The following is a 15,644-nucleotide window of genomic DNA, read 5'->3' on the forward strand; positions in this document are numbered from 1 at the left end:
TGACACTGGAAAATGACACACAGGATGGTTCCGGTAGGGGAAGCTCCCTGTTTTCAGGTCCAACGCGTCTCTGCTTACGTGGGTCAGCTGCTCTTCCCCAAATGTTAAAGATGTGGAGAGAAATAAGAGCTGCACCCACGCAAACGTTATCTCAACCATACGTAGGCTAAACTCATAGTTTTCAGAATCAAAACGTGATGATTTGACCTGGTGAGAGAGTAAGAGACAGGGGTTCATCGTTTTGCCGGAAGAGACGTTTCACAGTGGCGTCAGGCAAATGGGCCAACACCCTGGTTCAAAGGGGAGTCCAGCCTGGGAATGGGGAAGGCGCAGTGGCCACTGTTGCGTCCGGCTTGGCCACAGGTTATGGGGTCATGCACACAGCTTCTAGTCTCAAGTCTCTTCACGTCCCTAATGCCAAACACACATGTCCAGCAGGTGACTGTCCACTCAACCGCCGAGGAGTTGTTCTCATGCGGCCGCCTCTGGGGCGGATAGTTCTTTTCACCCTGCTTTGCTGTGATTTGTTTCCAGGTATAGCTCCACAGCCATATTCTCTTCGGGGATAGGGAATTTTTCTTGTTCATCTTCGTGACCTTGGACTTGAGCACTGAAAACTACAAGGCACTTCAAACATGCTTGCAGACTCAGTGCACTATTTAAATTGTAAGTTTATCCCAAGGGTACAAAAGTTTCCATGCATGTTTTCAATGACTTTAACTGGACCAATTTCTATCAGCCAGGAGAACCATCGTCAATGCCTAACTAAAATAATGAACATAAACCTGCTTGGATACCACAGTAGTTACTATAATGCTCCCTTTTTTGACAATTTTGGATGAAAGAGAAGGGGAACGGGGAAGGAATTACGTCAGGCAAACGGTAGCTCTGTTTCCCCCATCCAGGCATCAGAATCAGAGCATAAATGTGGTGCCGCCTTCTGCATATAAAGGGTCATTTCCTGCAGGCACACATCAAAAGCACAGAATAAAATATACACTCCTGCAGGCTCCAGTTTCATGTTTATGAGCTTTTTATAGGTTCTCTAATAGAGACGATGCCTAAAGTTTTGCCAAGGTGTGAACAATATTTTATAGCACGTGGGTGTATCCCCCACTATTCTCAGACGTGAGAGTAGAAACATGAATAGTTGAAACATTTTCTGATGAAAGCCTAGACTCCCCTGGGCATGAATCACATGCTTGCCATATACTGTTAGACACCCTGATACATATTATCCATTTAATGCTTATAAAGCCTGCTAAGGTAGAACTCTTCATCTTTGCAACATGAGGGGGCTGGGACCCAGATCCATGGTCCCAGTGCTAATAAGTGAGGGGATGTCAGGGACAGATTATCCTGCCTCTAAAAACACCTCTGCTAGACTCTGCTCCTCATTTACGGGATGTCCGTCTTTTGTCTTGTCTTTCTTTTTTCTTTTTTTAACCAGATATCCTTTTTGTAAATGTAACGGGTACCATCTTTTTGGCTAATACGCTCCATGAACATGTTTTTCCATAGTCCAGTTTAGTCACTTTTACTTGTCTCTCGTGGCGAACAAATGCTTCCCGGCATCTATAATAGAGACGCATATATTTCCATCTATCTGCATACGGCGATAGGAAACTCCATCCCATCGGGAGATCGCTTGGAGTAATCTGTCCTCTTGCATAGAGATGAGGACAGATGCTGAGCACCGTCCTGCGATGGCGCGCCCCGGGGAGTCCCCTCTGACCTTCGAGCCGGCCGCCGCCATTCCTCCAGGGTGGGGCTCCCGTGTGCTTGTCGTCCTGGAGGGAGATGTCACATGTCTGCCCCCAAAACAAGCCCTTACCCACCACACCTTCGCTACCTGTATCCACACACTAAAAACCCCCATGTAGCAATGCCGGGAGCCAGGACAGCCAGGTTCCGAGCGTTGCCCTTCACCAGCTGTGTGACTGCATATGCGGTTTTTCCTTCTATCTGGTCTTACTATCCGCCTCTGTAAATGTGGCTCGTTCCCAAGTGGGGTCCTGGGTCCAGCAGCATCAGCATCTCCTGGGAGGTTGTTAGAAACACACGTTATTCCACCCGACCCCCAGCCTACTGAATCAGAGCCTCTGGCGGGGGGCCAGCAGGGAGGGTTTCCACAAGTCCCCTGAATGACTCCCATGCGTGATAATGTCTGACAACCACTCACCTGGACCAGGGCCCAGCAAACTACTGCCCATGTGCCAAATCCACCATAGTCCCGTCTTGTAAATAAAGTTTTATTGGAACACAGCCACAAAAAGAAATACCTCTCAGAGAGCCAGGTGAGGAATCTCTCAACGTAGCCTGAATAAAATGCTTTATCCCAGCATTAAAAAAAAAAAAAAATCCACTATGCCCCAAATCCTCTTCTTTCAATTTCAAAATCCACAGAAACAGGGACACAATTTCTCTTGCAAATGCAAGTGAGAAACTCAGACACAGCACCGATGGTGAGACACTGAAAACTAAATTTTGACTTACAGGTAATTCAGTGAGCCATGTCATTGAGGTGGGTGCTTTGATTATCAGGGAAAAGAGTAAGACAGTGGCATCCATGCATGGTCTTATTACGTTGCAATTACCCCACACCTAAGAAAGCAGGCACAGAGCGCCAACGTAGGGGTCACGGAGCTGGGTCCTAAGGGTTATTCTGCCCGCACACCGTTAACCATTGATGGAATGACCTCTCTGAGGAATTAGATGGACAGCAAAACACGTGAAAGCAAACCAGAAACAAACACACACAATGACAATGTCCTTTAGGGATTCTTGAGTGAAAACAGCACTTGAGCATAGCTATACAAAGATGATCTAGGCTGTTCAAGAAAAAAACAAATACAGAAAGTTGCCATGGGCCACCTTTCCAGCAGCTCCATCTCACCCTTCATCGCCTAGTGGTCGTCGTCCTCGTGGCCAGTAACTCTCGGCGTTCTCAGAGCCCAGCGCTGTGTCTCCTGGTTTGTGGAGCACGTCCTCATACCCTTTGCCTCCCAACGGAATCCTATGTCCGTGTGTCCCAGCCCGTCTCTCTGGGGAACTCCCAAGACTGTACACTCTCCTGCCTAATCAGCATAATCCACTGAGATGCCTCAGGGGAATTTCAGCCTGAAGAAGGCCCCGCCCCACCCCACCCCCGGCCCCGCCCCACCCCGCCCCCACCCCCGCCCGCACTGGATTCTTGGGCCTCTCCCTTCTCCCTGGCCATTGCTCCAGCCTGACCACACACTCATAGATCCAGGACTCGTGCTACCTGGCCTTCAGCCAGCACGTGTTTCTCTCTCTCGCTGCTCCCCTCCCGACCTGAAATCTACCGTAAATTCCTGCCTAGGTGACTCTCGAGATGCCCCCAGTTCGGGGAAGAGGGTGTGGCTGCTGGAAGCTTGGGGAGGGAGACACACATTCGAGAAAAGAACCACAAAAACTGTGGTGATGATTCAGGGTCATGCCTCTCTCTCCCCAGCACCTCGTTGCACAGTGAGGGCAGGAAGAAAATCCGCTTTTGCTTCCGCTCTGCCTGTTCCGCGTGGTAAATGCACAGGAAACGCTGGTTGAATTAAAGCAGTGGTTCTCAACTGGGGACAGTTTTATCCCCCAGAGGGCATTTATGGAATCTAAAAAATACAACGAACTAGTGAATATCATAAAGAAACAGACTCGTAGATACACAGAACAAAGTAGTCGTTACCCGTGGGCAGGGGAGGAGGGGCAACATAGGGGTAGGAGATTAAGAGGTACAAACTGGATATTATGTATAAAATAAATGAGCTACAAGGACATATTGTACAACAAGGGGAATGTAGCCAATGTTCTATAATAACTATAAATGGAGTATAATCTTTAAAAATTGTGAATCGCTATATGGTACACTTGTAACTTACGTAATATTGTACAGCAACAATACACCAACTAAATAAAAAGATGCCTGTGCATGTTTACCCAGGTAAAACAGAATGAAAAATAAAATAAAACAAACATCCCACAATGCCCAGGACAGCCCCACATACTAAAGACTTATCTGGGCACCGTTTTTTCCCCATTTAACAGACACCATGAGGTTAGACAGACGGAAACAATGATCCCGTCTTGAAAGGTGGGAAAATTCAGCCGCTGTGAAGTTAAATGTCTTTTCTAAGACCTCAACGAAAAACACAGCACACAACCATGTCTGCCGATTCCAGATTTGCACTCCCTTCCCTGGAGCCTTCCAGCGGGGAGAGAACTTCAGTCAGATGGATAAACTCCAAGCGAAAAGGGCCCCCATACTGTGAGGAAGCATCAGATTGTCTGAATTTGCCCTGATTACCAGCCGTGGTCTGTATACACACGTGTGTGCAGCCTCCCTGATGTGTGCATGTGACCATTTCCTGCAGCTCACAGGGTTCTTGACACTCCTCTGGGTGTCATTAATTCTGGAGCCTTTGAGATCACGTCGTTTCAGACAAATCTCTCACATCAAAATAATCAATGAAGAAATACGAATTACAATATTGAAATAATGAACGCATTCCCCCGCATTAATTCTCGCAGATATCATTAAGATGGCCCAAAAGAAAGTCAGTCTTGTCTCCCTCTAAGCCATGGCTCCGCGAGGAGGTGTGAAGGGTTGTGCAATTATCTGGTCGATTGATCGGTGGAGACTGTTCATCTATGGATCTCAGACGCCCCAGCCTATTTCTCTTATCTCCTAGCATGTAAATCCCTCAGCAGCGTAAACCAGGATCGTACCGTCTCCTTGGCCAGTGAAGACATGCGTCAAACTCGGACAAATGTAAATCTTGTATCAGAATTTTAGGAATTATCCTGTTGCTAAGAGAGAAATTCGGCATGAGATTGTATTCCCCTAAGGCAGTCTTCCAAAGAGGGCCACCACTTTGTCCTCCTGTGGTCCCTCACCTGCCTTTCTTCCCATGCTCCCCTTGGCTGACGTGAAGGGATGATGAGGTGGGCGGCGTGCTGTCCTTTTTGCCTAAAAACCGAAAAATGCATTTCATCTTTGTTTTGTCTTTGCCTCCATTTTCCACTTCGTTTCTGTAAGGATCCCCCCTGCAAGAGGACATAACAGATGTCTCGCCGCCTGTCCCCTCCTCCAGTCTCGGTTTCCCCACGAGTGAAGTGGGGAGCATAGTCCTTTGTCCAGCTGGCATTCTGAGGCCCCTTTTACACAGGAGGGAAGTCAGGTGCCGTGAGGCTGGAGTGTCTCACGTCAGCTCGGAGGCTGGAGGAGGGTGGTCTATCCGCTCGCGCTCTCTGAGGCGCAGTCTCCTGCCTGTACAGCGTGTACCGTCGTTGGCCTCCGTCCTGTGATCACAGTGGGGGCCGGAGGGCTTTTGTATAGTAAAGGGAAGACGTGAAGCACAGACCAATGGCTGTGCTTGTCGAGCGCAGTACTACCAGGGAAGTAAACATACGCAAACACGCCTGCGGACAGTCCTGCTTGAGCCGCTCATTCCTGATCTGTTCGTCGTCAGAGTCTGAGGACAAGGAAGTAGTGCATCCGTGCCACCCAGTGTTGCCCTCACCCCCCCTTAACACGCTCCACTTGCTCCCATGTCTTTTTCCTTCTTATGCCATGCCCTCTCCCCAGTGGCCACCAAATCGCTGCTTTCCCCTCACTTTGAAATCAGATCACCACCAGGAAATACACAGCACCAGCTACTAACGGGTGTAATTAATTGCGGCCGCAGAAAAGAGCTTCTGCGTATTTGAAATTACTTACGAAGAGGTGCACGCCAACCTACAGCGGGAGGTGATTCAGACCAGGGTGTCTTCTGTTGTCGAAAAGAGACCCTCTGGGGGGACTCAGGATGCCAATGCCCAGAAGAGAATGAATTAGTTCTTATGGAGAAAGTCGCCTGTCATAATGCGCAAGGCACTGGACGGGCCACCACATCTCTCTTCTTTCTTGGCAAAGTAAATAAACAACTTAAATAAACAATGACACTTCCCACCCATCAGCATGTCCTTTTTTTCCTTCTCCCCCCCCCCACCCCGTCCTTCCCAAGACCCCGCCTTGTCCCGACCAGCAGTAATTACTTCTGTATCTGTGAAGGCAGCAACATATTTCCTTTGGTTAATGACGACGTTTCTTTGCATTGGTTCCCGTAGAGGAGTGTGGGCTGGGACATCGTGACAGTCTTCTGGGAGACACCAGTTTCGACCACGTAACAGAGGGCTGACTTTTGAAGCCCTTGGCCTAGGTGGTATCTGGGCCCAAAGGCAGTGTGCGTGTAGGGCTTTTTGTGGAGGACGGTGGCCAGGAAGGAAAGGACATCGTGTGGGCATCTCACACACTTTCCTTTCTCAGCAAGTGCAGAGAGGGATTATGTGAAATTCAGCTCCTTGTACTCATTCCCTGGGGCCTCAGCAAACAAGGCTTGCGTCCTGAGGTCAAACAGCAGGTCTGCGCTGGCTCTGTCTGCCTCTCGACCTCCCCCTCCGTCAGCTCCCAGCCGGAAGGCAGGGGCCATGTGGAAGTGGCTGCCGGGAGCATGCTTCCCCTGCCACGCCCCACGGGGGTTCCTGGCAAAGACCTACAGGGCACAGAGGGAGAGATGCCAGGGCAAGCGCGCCTTGTGACTTTAGGCAGGTCTGGGTCGTTAATGGAAAGGAACCCAGGGCCTTGCTCAGAAGCCCGCGTAATTGACCACCAGAGCCGCCTGAGCGATGAGCATCGATCAGCCACACTTAGAGGCGGGCTTGCCGTCACTGTCATGTGCGGCCTCATTAGCAGAGGCCTGCTTGCTGAATTAGGTAGAATTTAGTGCCACCGAAATTAATGTGATGCTGTCTGAGCATCCTTCACCTAATAGTGGAAAATCAAGTTGAAGTGGTAGGAAACAGCACTCCCATTGAGAGCGGAAACATTTCAGAGGAGAAAAGAAGGAAACTTTTTAAAGTTTGCAGGGGAGAGGCCGACAAACAAATACTTTCTGTTTCTAATTACGGCTCAGAGCCAGTTTTTACATATATTAACCAAATTTACCTGAAAGAGCTAATGTTAGGGACTGTTAGTTATGGTGGCTGTTTTCTTTTATTTTTCCTCTAATGAGGATTAAGACTTTTCTCCCATTAGATAAAGATAGTAGGGAATACAGATTTACCATGATTTGCTAGCATCGGGAAATCTAATAAATGGAAGTTTGTCATTTAACCCTTTGAGAGGCAGAGTGGGGAGGATTGTTTCGAAGTTCTGACTTAGACTAGAATCAGAGAGAAGAGAGTTTAATCAACTGTCTGGCTGTTACAGATGCCAGACGTGTTTTTGCATCTGCAATATGTATAGAATATACTACCTCTTACTGAATTCCAGTTTTTCAGTGGAGCAACTTTTTAATTAAGTAGCTCCCCTCTGTTAGGATTTCAGAGACTTTACCAAAAAAAACCCCCCAAAAAACCCCTAGTCTTCTGTATAGCACTCTTCAAATAGGTATCCATTTCATCTTTCTTGAGAAACTAATTAAGAAATAGTTATTCCTAAAATCATATTAATGAATGGACTATAAATAATTTGTGGATCATAGTTTTAAAGCCCAATTCTTAAAAATCTTTGATGGAATAAAAATAACGATTTTTTAAAAAATCAACATATGTTCAATTTCTATTTCTGTCTTCCCAAGACATTTTGAGAAATGAAATACATAGCGTCTTACCCCGTTTATTCCAAGCCTTCTTTGATAGCAAAATGTATTATTCATCTTTTGGTTTAGTAATGTGTTTGAACATAAAGAAATAAAGACCTTAAAAAATCTTCAACGGTGTCTTGAATATCAAGAGGTCATTGATCTTAAAATACCTTATTTATTTTGCAAGTTCAGCCAAGTGTGTTATGAATTTTTTCTAAAAGACTTAGGTCTATTTGAACCACTAAAACTATCACCTCATGAGTCTACACTTCCTCTAAGTCCCTTAGGTAAATAAGAATGAAATGTCATAGTAAAGAATCATCATGGTGAACTGAAAATCTGTTATAGGAACAAGAGTAAAGTTTTACAGTTAACCACATAGCACGTCTCCGGGTCATCTGTTTTACATCTTATTTTAGCCACATAAACTGGTCACTTGGAGATTGCTCCATAATCATACTGACATGCTTTATTTTTTAAATGCTTGCATGGCATTTTATTGAATGGGTATACCATAATTTTCTTCACCATTATTCTATTGATGGACATTTTAAATTACTTTCAAACTTGTATTGCTATGAATAATCATGCAATAAATATTCTTGTTGTATCCCATGGGCCAGAAACAAACTGTTTAATAACTATTGCTTTAAAATATGATTTCATATCTGCGAGGAAAATCATAAAATATGATTTTCATATCTTCCATTTCATTTTCCCCCTTAATTAACTTTCTTTTCCTGAATCTTACTGGCTTTTTTGCATGTTTCCCCACCCCCCTCCTGTGAATCTTAGAATCAGCTTGTCTAATTCAGACAAAATTTGATTATCTTTTTCTCAAGTGTGAATGTGGACATGTGAGAATAATGAAAAAATAAAGTATCCACTGTTACTGCCATTTGGAAAGATTCTGCATTGTAATACATTGGCTCTAATATCTGCAAGCGTGGCGTTACACCAACTGATGAATTGTGCACACATGACGAGTACAGTAGTCTCACCGTCAATGTCATTGACACCAGTTTCACTGACCACCAACGTCAACTAATGTGTGAAGTACTGAATACTTCTCATCTAAGCCATCGACTCGTTACTGAACCAGACTTGTGTCCGCTCGCCCGCGTGCAGTAAAGCCAATCTCCTGACACCAGGTCGTGGTGAAGGCAAGTGCCGTGTTTATTGCAGGCGCCAGCCAAGGAGTCAGGTAGTTGGTGTTTAAAAGGCCCAAGCTCTCCTGATGGCTTTCAGGAAAAGGTTTTTAAAGGCAGGGTGAGGGAGGGGGGTTGCGGGCTGTGTGATCAGCTGGTGGGCACTCTTCTGATTGGTTGGTGGTGAGGTCATCGGGAGTCAGCATCATCAACCTTTGGGTTCCAGCTGGTCTGGGATCTGTGTCCTGGTGGGCAGCACGCAGGTAACTTCTTCCACCTGGTGGGGCTTTCAGTATCTGCAAAACAGCTCAAAGGACGGGGCTCAGAATATGATCTGTAACCCTGAGGAAGAACTAAAGGTCCTTGACTTTGTTTAGTGGCTAAACTATTATTTTCTCTAGCTTGACTGTTTTCCTTTGCTTCTTCATTTTCTCACTTCTCTGATTAAATTTGCTCTTTGGAACTCAGAGAAGGCCTCAGAGACTAAAGCTTTTCTACAAACAAGGGTTGGGAGACACAAGGGGTTGTCTGTCCCCAAGAAGGCCCCAAAGGGTCCTGCTTGGTTTCAGTCTCAATATTTTTATCGTGTTCCTAACGTAGAGGATGGTGTTGGTGATCATATCACTTAGTTATCTACCGCAGTGTCACAAAGCAACGCAAAGTGGAGTGGCTTACAGTCACACGTGTTCATTTTCTCACAGTCTCTGTGGCTCAGTAACCTTGGAGTGGCTGAGCTCGGTGTTTCTAGATCAGGGTATCTGATGATGTCAACTGGGAATACACTGATTTGCATGGCTGTTGGCTGGAGGTCACAGTTCCTTACTGTCTGCTAGGAGAAGGTTTCAGATCCTTGACATGCTGCCTTCCCCATGGGGCTGCCTGAGTGTCCTTACATAGCAGCTGCTGGCTTTCTTCAGCATGAGTGAACCAAGACAGAGAGCAAGACAGAAACCATAATGCACTTTATGACCTTGGGAATCAGGCACCATCACTGTGTGAACAGTAGTGTCCTATTGGTCAAACAAGCCCACTGTGAAACAGTGCAGGGAAGATGTATATAAGGGTGTGAAAAGCAGGGGCAGAGATCATTGCGGGCTGTGCAGAGCAGCTAACAGCCGCTTGAAGAACTGACACTTTGAGTTCTCACTCAGGAGCCAAAGACAGATGAGTTTTAATCAAATTTTCAGTTGCATACAGTCTAGTGAATTCCTTTTATAATTTGGTCTCATCAGCAATATGTTGAATTTATTGTGTATGATGACCACCATTAAGAAGGTGGTCACTCAGATAACCTTTAGGGAGACTCTAACTGCAGTCTCTTAATTTATCAAGTTCTTTTTCCTTTATTTTTAGCATAATGCTTTTAACATTTCAACAATTTAATTTTTTTCCTCCTCCATAGTTAATTCCTCATTTAGGTTGAAAATTATTTCCCTAAACCAACAGAGTTCAAACTGTTTCTCTCAAAAGCACCAGAGATTATACCATCTGCTATGTACCTGACAGAGCTACACGGTGGACATTTGCAACAATCTGGAGGAATACGTCCTTTACACTAGTCACATCTCACCCATTTATAAGATCTCTGCTTTGTTCCAGAAAGCTCAGATGAGGTGAATAACTTTGGAATGATTGAGTGATATGGCTTCCTGTCCTCTTTAATTTCTCTCTCTCTCTCTCTCTGTCTTATTTGGTCTTTGATTACAAACATACACATATCAGTACAGAATCTAGAAAGACTTGGGTGCTCCAGTGATTCTTCCAGATGTAAACTACAAAATATAACGTGTTTTGAAGTGAATTCTTTACTCAATTCTGTATGCCCGAAGTAGGAGAGTTGAGCTAATAGATTGGTGGGAACTAACTGGGTAGAAAAATTAAAAACAATTTGGTGGAGGAAGCACTTGAGTGTGTTTTACCATTTTGTCCAGGAAACTTTGGATCTTTCTTTTTATTCGTTCTTTTCCATCCATAACTTGATCGCTCTTAAGTAATAACTTTAGTCCAAAATATCAGTCATAACAAAGGGACTCGCTGAAAATTACTGCTCATCAACACACATACGTGCATGCGCGCACACACGCTCTCTGAACCTAATTAAAGCAAACTACCATCAATTTCCATCCCTTAGGCATCTCTAATGATATAAAAAGTGTCACAGTTGATAGACAATAATAGCCTGCCATTCAGGGCTTCTTACGGTCTACAAAGCTGGCACTCACACAATGAATAAGACATTGACTTGGGATTGCTAATGATGTTGAATCACTGAGCTTCACTTCTTTTCAGAGAGGTTATAGTAGCAATTAACTTCATAATTCAGGTGGTCAAGACGACTCACTGTTGAAAGTTCCTAAGATGTCTGAACATCAATTTTCTTTTAGGACCGTACTGGAAAGCTCTAAAGCAGCAGTGAAACCTGCTGTTGGGAATAATAAAGCTCTAATGTTGAGGAAGGAGACCGACCCATGGGGAGTTTCTCACCCCATTTTTCATGGGGACTGAAGAGTCATTATGTCTCAGTTTTTGACATATTCTAGGCTCTATTATACCTTTACATAATTTTCTTATTCAATAAGTCACATTAAAAAGGTGTGGGGAGACAATTCATCTGGGATCTCTTGCATTTCTGCATCAACTGCAAGCAGAGGTACTGACGGCCTTTATTCTGAGCTATCTTTTCAAGGATGTGTTACCAAACACAAGTTTGTGTGCCAGTGAGGCCAAGCAAACCAAATGTTGCAGTTTGGAGCAGATAAAGGTTTATTGCAGGGCCAAGCAAGGAGAACGGGTAGCTCGTGCTCAAAACCCCCAACTCCATGATGGTTTTGGGGGAAAAGTTTTTATCTGCAAAATTTGGGGTGAGGGCTGCAGGGCATGTGACCTTCCTCTGATTGGTTGGTGGTGAGGTAACAGGGCAGTGTTCCAGGAATCTTGTTCTCAACCTAAAGTTGCCATCCTCCACCTGGGTGGGAGCTTTAGTTCTTGCAGAAGAACTCAAAGATATTGTTATGTATATTCCTTGAGGAGGAACCAGGACCTGTCCCAAGGCTGTGCTGTTGTGTCTTGACTGCTCCTCTCTTGTTTCTGCATCCCCTCTCTCCCCTGATTAGTAACTGTTTGAACCTGCCCTTTGGAACTCAGGGAGATCTAGGAGGCTGAAACCTTTATTCTGAAAATAAGAAATGGGGGACAGGAAAAGGGTTTTGTGCCCAGGAGCCCCACAGGGTCCTGCTCAGATGTTTGTATAGCTAACAGCTTTGGAAGATAGACAGGGTCTTCCTCTAAAGCAAATGTCAGGTTTGCTTTATTTATTGCTTATTACACTCCCCATTTAATAAAGACAATGTCTTCCTCTGTTGTTACAATCAGACAGGTATACGGCCTATTATCAGTGTTCTGGCCTATTATCACATTCCCTAAGCACAGGGTCCCTCTCCCGTCACACAATCCACTGTGTGTGCAGGCATCACCCAGCCCTCTTCATGTTTCCTGTGGGGACCAGCAGGAACGCTGCTACTCTGCTTCCTGCTGTCACTGTGAGAACAGACAATCTTTTGCCTCTGACCCAGGAGTCTCTTGTCTTCTGCCATCATCTGTGAAGCTCTGGTAGGCTGGCTAGTTGGAATGGAACCACACTAACATCTGAGGTCCTTCACCATTCTTAACAAAGGACTCCAGCTGAAGAACAGGGAGAAATACAATGATGTGAATCCTATATGAATATAAATATGCCCTTTAAGCCACAGCTTCTGTAGAACCTCTAGCAGCTAGGTTCTTCCCTGCTGGGACTCATAACCTCATATTTCATACTTTTTTCTTTCGGTGCTGGTCAAGCCCCCAAGTTCCTGGTGAGGCGGTGGACGGTAGGGATGCTAACAGCGAGTGCAGTAGATACAAGTAGGTCAGGGGAAGGAGAGAAGCTACCTACACTCTGGGGTCACATGGTATCCAACAGTATTTTTAAGGTCCGGCCAATTTTGCTTTCTTTCTAACCAGTACTGATGTGTCTGGGGTTTAAGGCTTCCCAAGTCCGTCATTCTCTGCTAATTAGGCTGATATTACTCCTAACAATCTCTGCTGTCCAGCCTGGCCACGGTCCAAGTGGGCATCTAAGCAGCAAGTGGCCTTTTCTCTAGGGGTGGTCCTTCACAGCAGCGATGCAGACGAGAAGAACAGGTAGGGTGACATGGATATAAAACTACATCCTTCATCGCTCAGCCTTGCTGGGCTCATCTGTGTCTCGCTTCCAGCTGTGCTTTCCCTGCCACAACGTGCTCACACTGCAGACTGAGTGATCTGGGCGAACCCTCCAGCAGCCTCTCATTCCACCCCGTACACAAGGCAAACTCGTTCTCAAGACCCCAGGGCTCCGCGTGGCCCCCCCTACCCTGCCCACCTCTTGAGCCGGCTGCCTTTCTACCTCCCTGGCTCAGTAGCCTCCGACCTTACCATCCTTTCTTCTCTTCTGTTGACAAACACGACTGCCTTCCCCAGGCTCTGCTTCCACCTGGTGCCTCTCCTCATGAAGACAGCTTAGGTGTCCTCTCTCCAGGCAAACCTTCCCTGACCGCTTGTCCAGAAGTGTTTCTCTATCTGCCAACTTAGCGTCATTCTTAGTCTCCTCACCCGTATGACTCATTCCATTTCTATGTTTCACACTCCCTCTCACACTAAACACATGTAACGTAAATTATTTTGTTCATGTACCTGTTGGTTTGTTGGTTGCTCGCTCCTGCTATAGTGACTAGGCTTCCTAAGAGCAACTTTATCTGTCCTGCCCCCTCCCCAGCGCTTAGAACACAGAGTTGGTGCTCACTGAGTATTTGTAGAATGAAGGTTTAATTCTTTGCCTATGAAGTAGGATAAGTAAACATTTGAGGCTACATATAAATTAGTTTTGTTTGTTTCTTTTTCTCTCATAAGCACAAGCTTTAGGAACAAAACCAGAGTGGCCAAAGTGTAGAAAACATTAGTCTGCTTCAAGATTTATAAATGTAACTTTTCCCAAGCTTTTGGCAATAACTACAGAAAATCTGCTTGAGTCCAATGATTAAAATGAAAGCAAACAACTGACCAGTAAGTATATAATAAGTTCAAGTATCAAGGAAAATTAGTCGTGAGAAGAAAGTCATTGATGACCATACTGTTCCGTTCTCGGCAAATAAGAAATAATGATGTTCCAAGTCTTACTCTCAGGTTATTATGCTATAAACATGAGAAAATTGTGTAAAAGAGTTTCAGGGAAAAATAATCGCCTACAGTTACATGAAGGATTGCGTAGCAGAGGACAAATAATTTTCCCTCCACCCTTCTGAGTTCTTTTCTGAGACCCCTGTAACAAAAGACAGCTTAATGAGAGAGAAACACACAGAAGTTCGTTTCCTGCCTGGCTCATGTCCACATGGGGGATACGCAGGGGCAAATGGGCAGCTCCCCCAGGCAGCTTTTGGGGAAGACGAGGTGGGACATGAGCCTCTTTGGGGAGAGTCAGTGTGTTTTAGGAGAGATGATGGGGCGTTGGAAGGATGGATGGGAGGGGGGACTGTTTGTGATGAAGTGTGTCTGGGTGTGGTGTGGACCACACCTCAGTGTCTGCATCTCTCCTCTCTATGCTGCAGGCGTACATAACTATGTCTCTAGACTCCTGTCCTGTGCTGGGAGTCAAGTCTGCCAGGTTGATGACACTCCCATGAGGGGACTGATGACACCTGGGTTCCTTTGTGAGGATCTGTCTTTAGGAGATAAAGTGGGGTTTAGAGAAAGCTTCTCCCTGCATTTGCTACTTTCCAAGTGCTTGTAGCCTAAAATCATCAATATACCAAAGTGGCGTATTTTGGGATGGTACGTCCTGAACCCCTGCTGGTACATTTGCGGGCAGCACATCCTGAACCCCTACACTCACATCTTGGGGTGGCACGTTCTGCTCCCCTTCGGTTGCATCATTTGGATTGGATTCAGCGCTAGTTCCACAGCATCTTAGAAAATAATAACATTCCACAGCACAAAAAGCAAAACCGAATATGACAGTAACAGATCACGAAATGGGGACATTCTCTGCAACCATGAGACATACTTTGTTTCTTCCCCAGCTCTCTAACTAAACAGTTTGCCCCGCAATACATTTTGCTAGGTGATCTGTGCCAATGCTCACAGCTAGTACGAGACACGGAGGTGCTTCAGTTTATATCTAGACACCAGCCCAAGGTCGAAAGGCCACATGTTCATTTGAGGCCAGAGCAAGGAGTTGTACGTTCTCTTGTCATAATTCACGTTGCATTTTGTTTTAGGCTATTCAGGATTCTGACGACATGTTGGCGGATTCATGGGTAGTCGAGCGCCCACCACATCATTTCTGAGCTCTGTCTACTGAGAGGAAGTCATATAAACCAGGTAAGCTGTACAAAAATTAACCAGTGACATGGCGATGGACCATTGTCGTCATCTTCCAGTGTGAATCTGTGACAGAGAGAGAGAGATGGGATGGGATGGAAACAGAGAGTCTGTTGGAAGTGCAGGACACAGGACAGAGGAGGAAGTTGAGAAAAACATGGGTTTTAAAAGGAATATAACAGGTTTCCGCTGACTTAACGAGATGTAGGAGGTGGTGGTAGAATGTTTTCTAAGATGCTTAGGAACGAGTCCCAGCAGTAAGATGGATGTGAGTGAATGCAGGCTCCAGAAGAAAGCAGCAGTAAAGGTGCACAGGTGGGCAGGTGAGGGATGCCCAGCGTTTAGTGGATTGGATGCTCTAACCTGGTGTCCAGAAGACTGCACACTCCTGTCCTGCTTGGAAGGCTATAAGGTGCAGGTGCTCGAAGTGGCAAAGAATGTTTGAAATATTTAAAATCAGAGCTAG

General features: G+C 45.6%; 1 protein-coding gene across 1 annotated transcript in view; it reads left to right on the forward strand.

Moving 5' to 3' along the window:
* The window catches only part of LOC101322511 (pseudouridine-5'-phosphatase), a 450,455-nt gene that overhangs the window by 253,647 nt on the left and 181,164 nt on the right, over positions 1 to 15,644 (forward strand). Inside the window, exon 5 of the transcript XR_012329209.1 lies at positions 15,076 to 15,178. The gene's annotated coding sequence lies outside the window, so the exon portion shown is untranslated. The remainder of the gene's footprint in view (positions 1 to 15,075; positions 15,179 to 15,644) is intronic.

The sequence above is a fragment of the Tursiops truncatus genome, chromosome X (genome assembly GCF_011762595.2).
Source record: "Tursiops truncatus isolate mTurTru1 chromosome X, mTurTru1.mat.Y, whole genome shotgun sequence".
NCBI classification, from domain to species: domain Eukaryota; kingdom Metazoa; phylum Chordata; class Mammalia; order Artiodactyla; family Delphinidae; genus Tursiops; species Tursiops truncatus.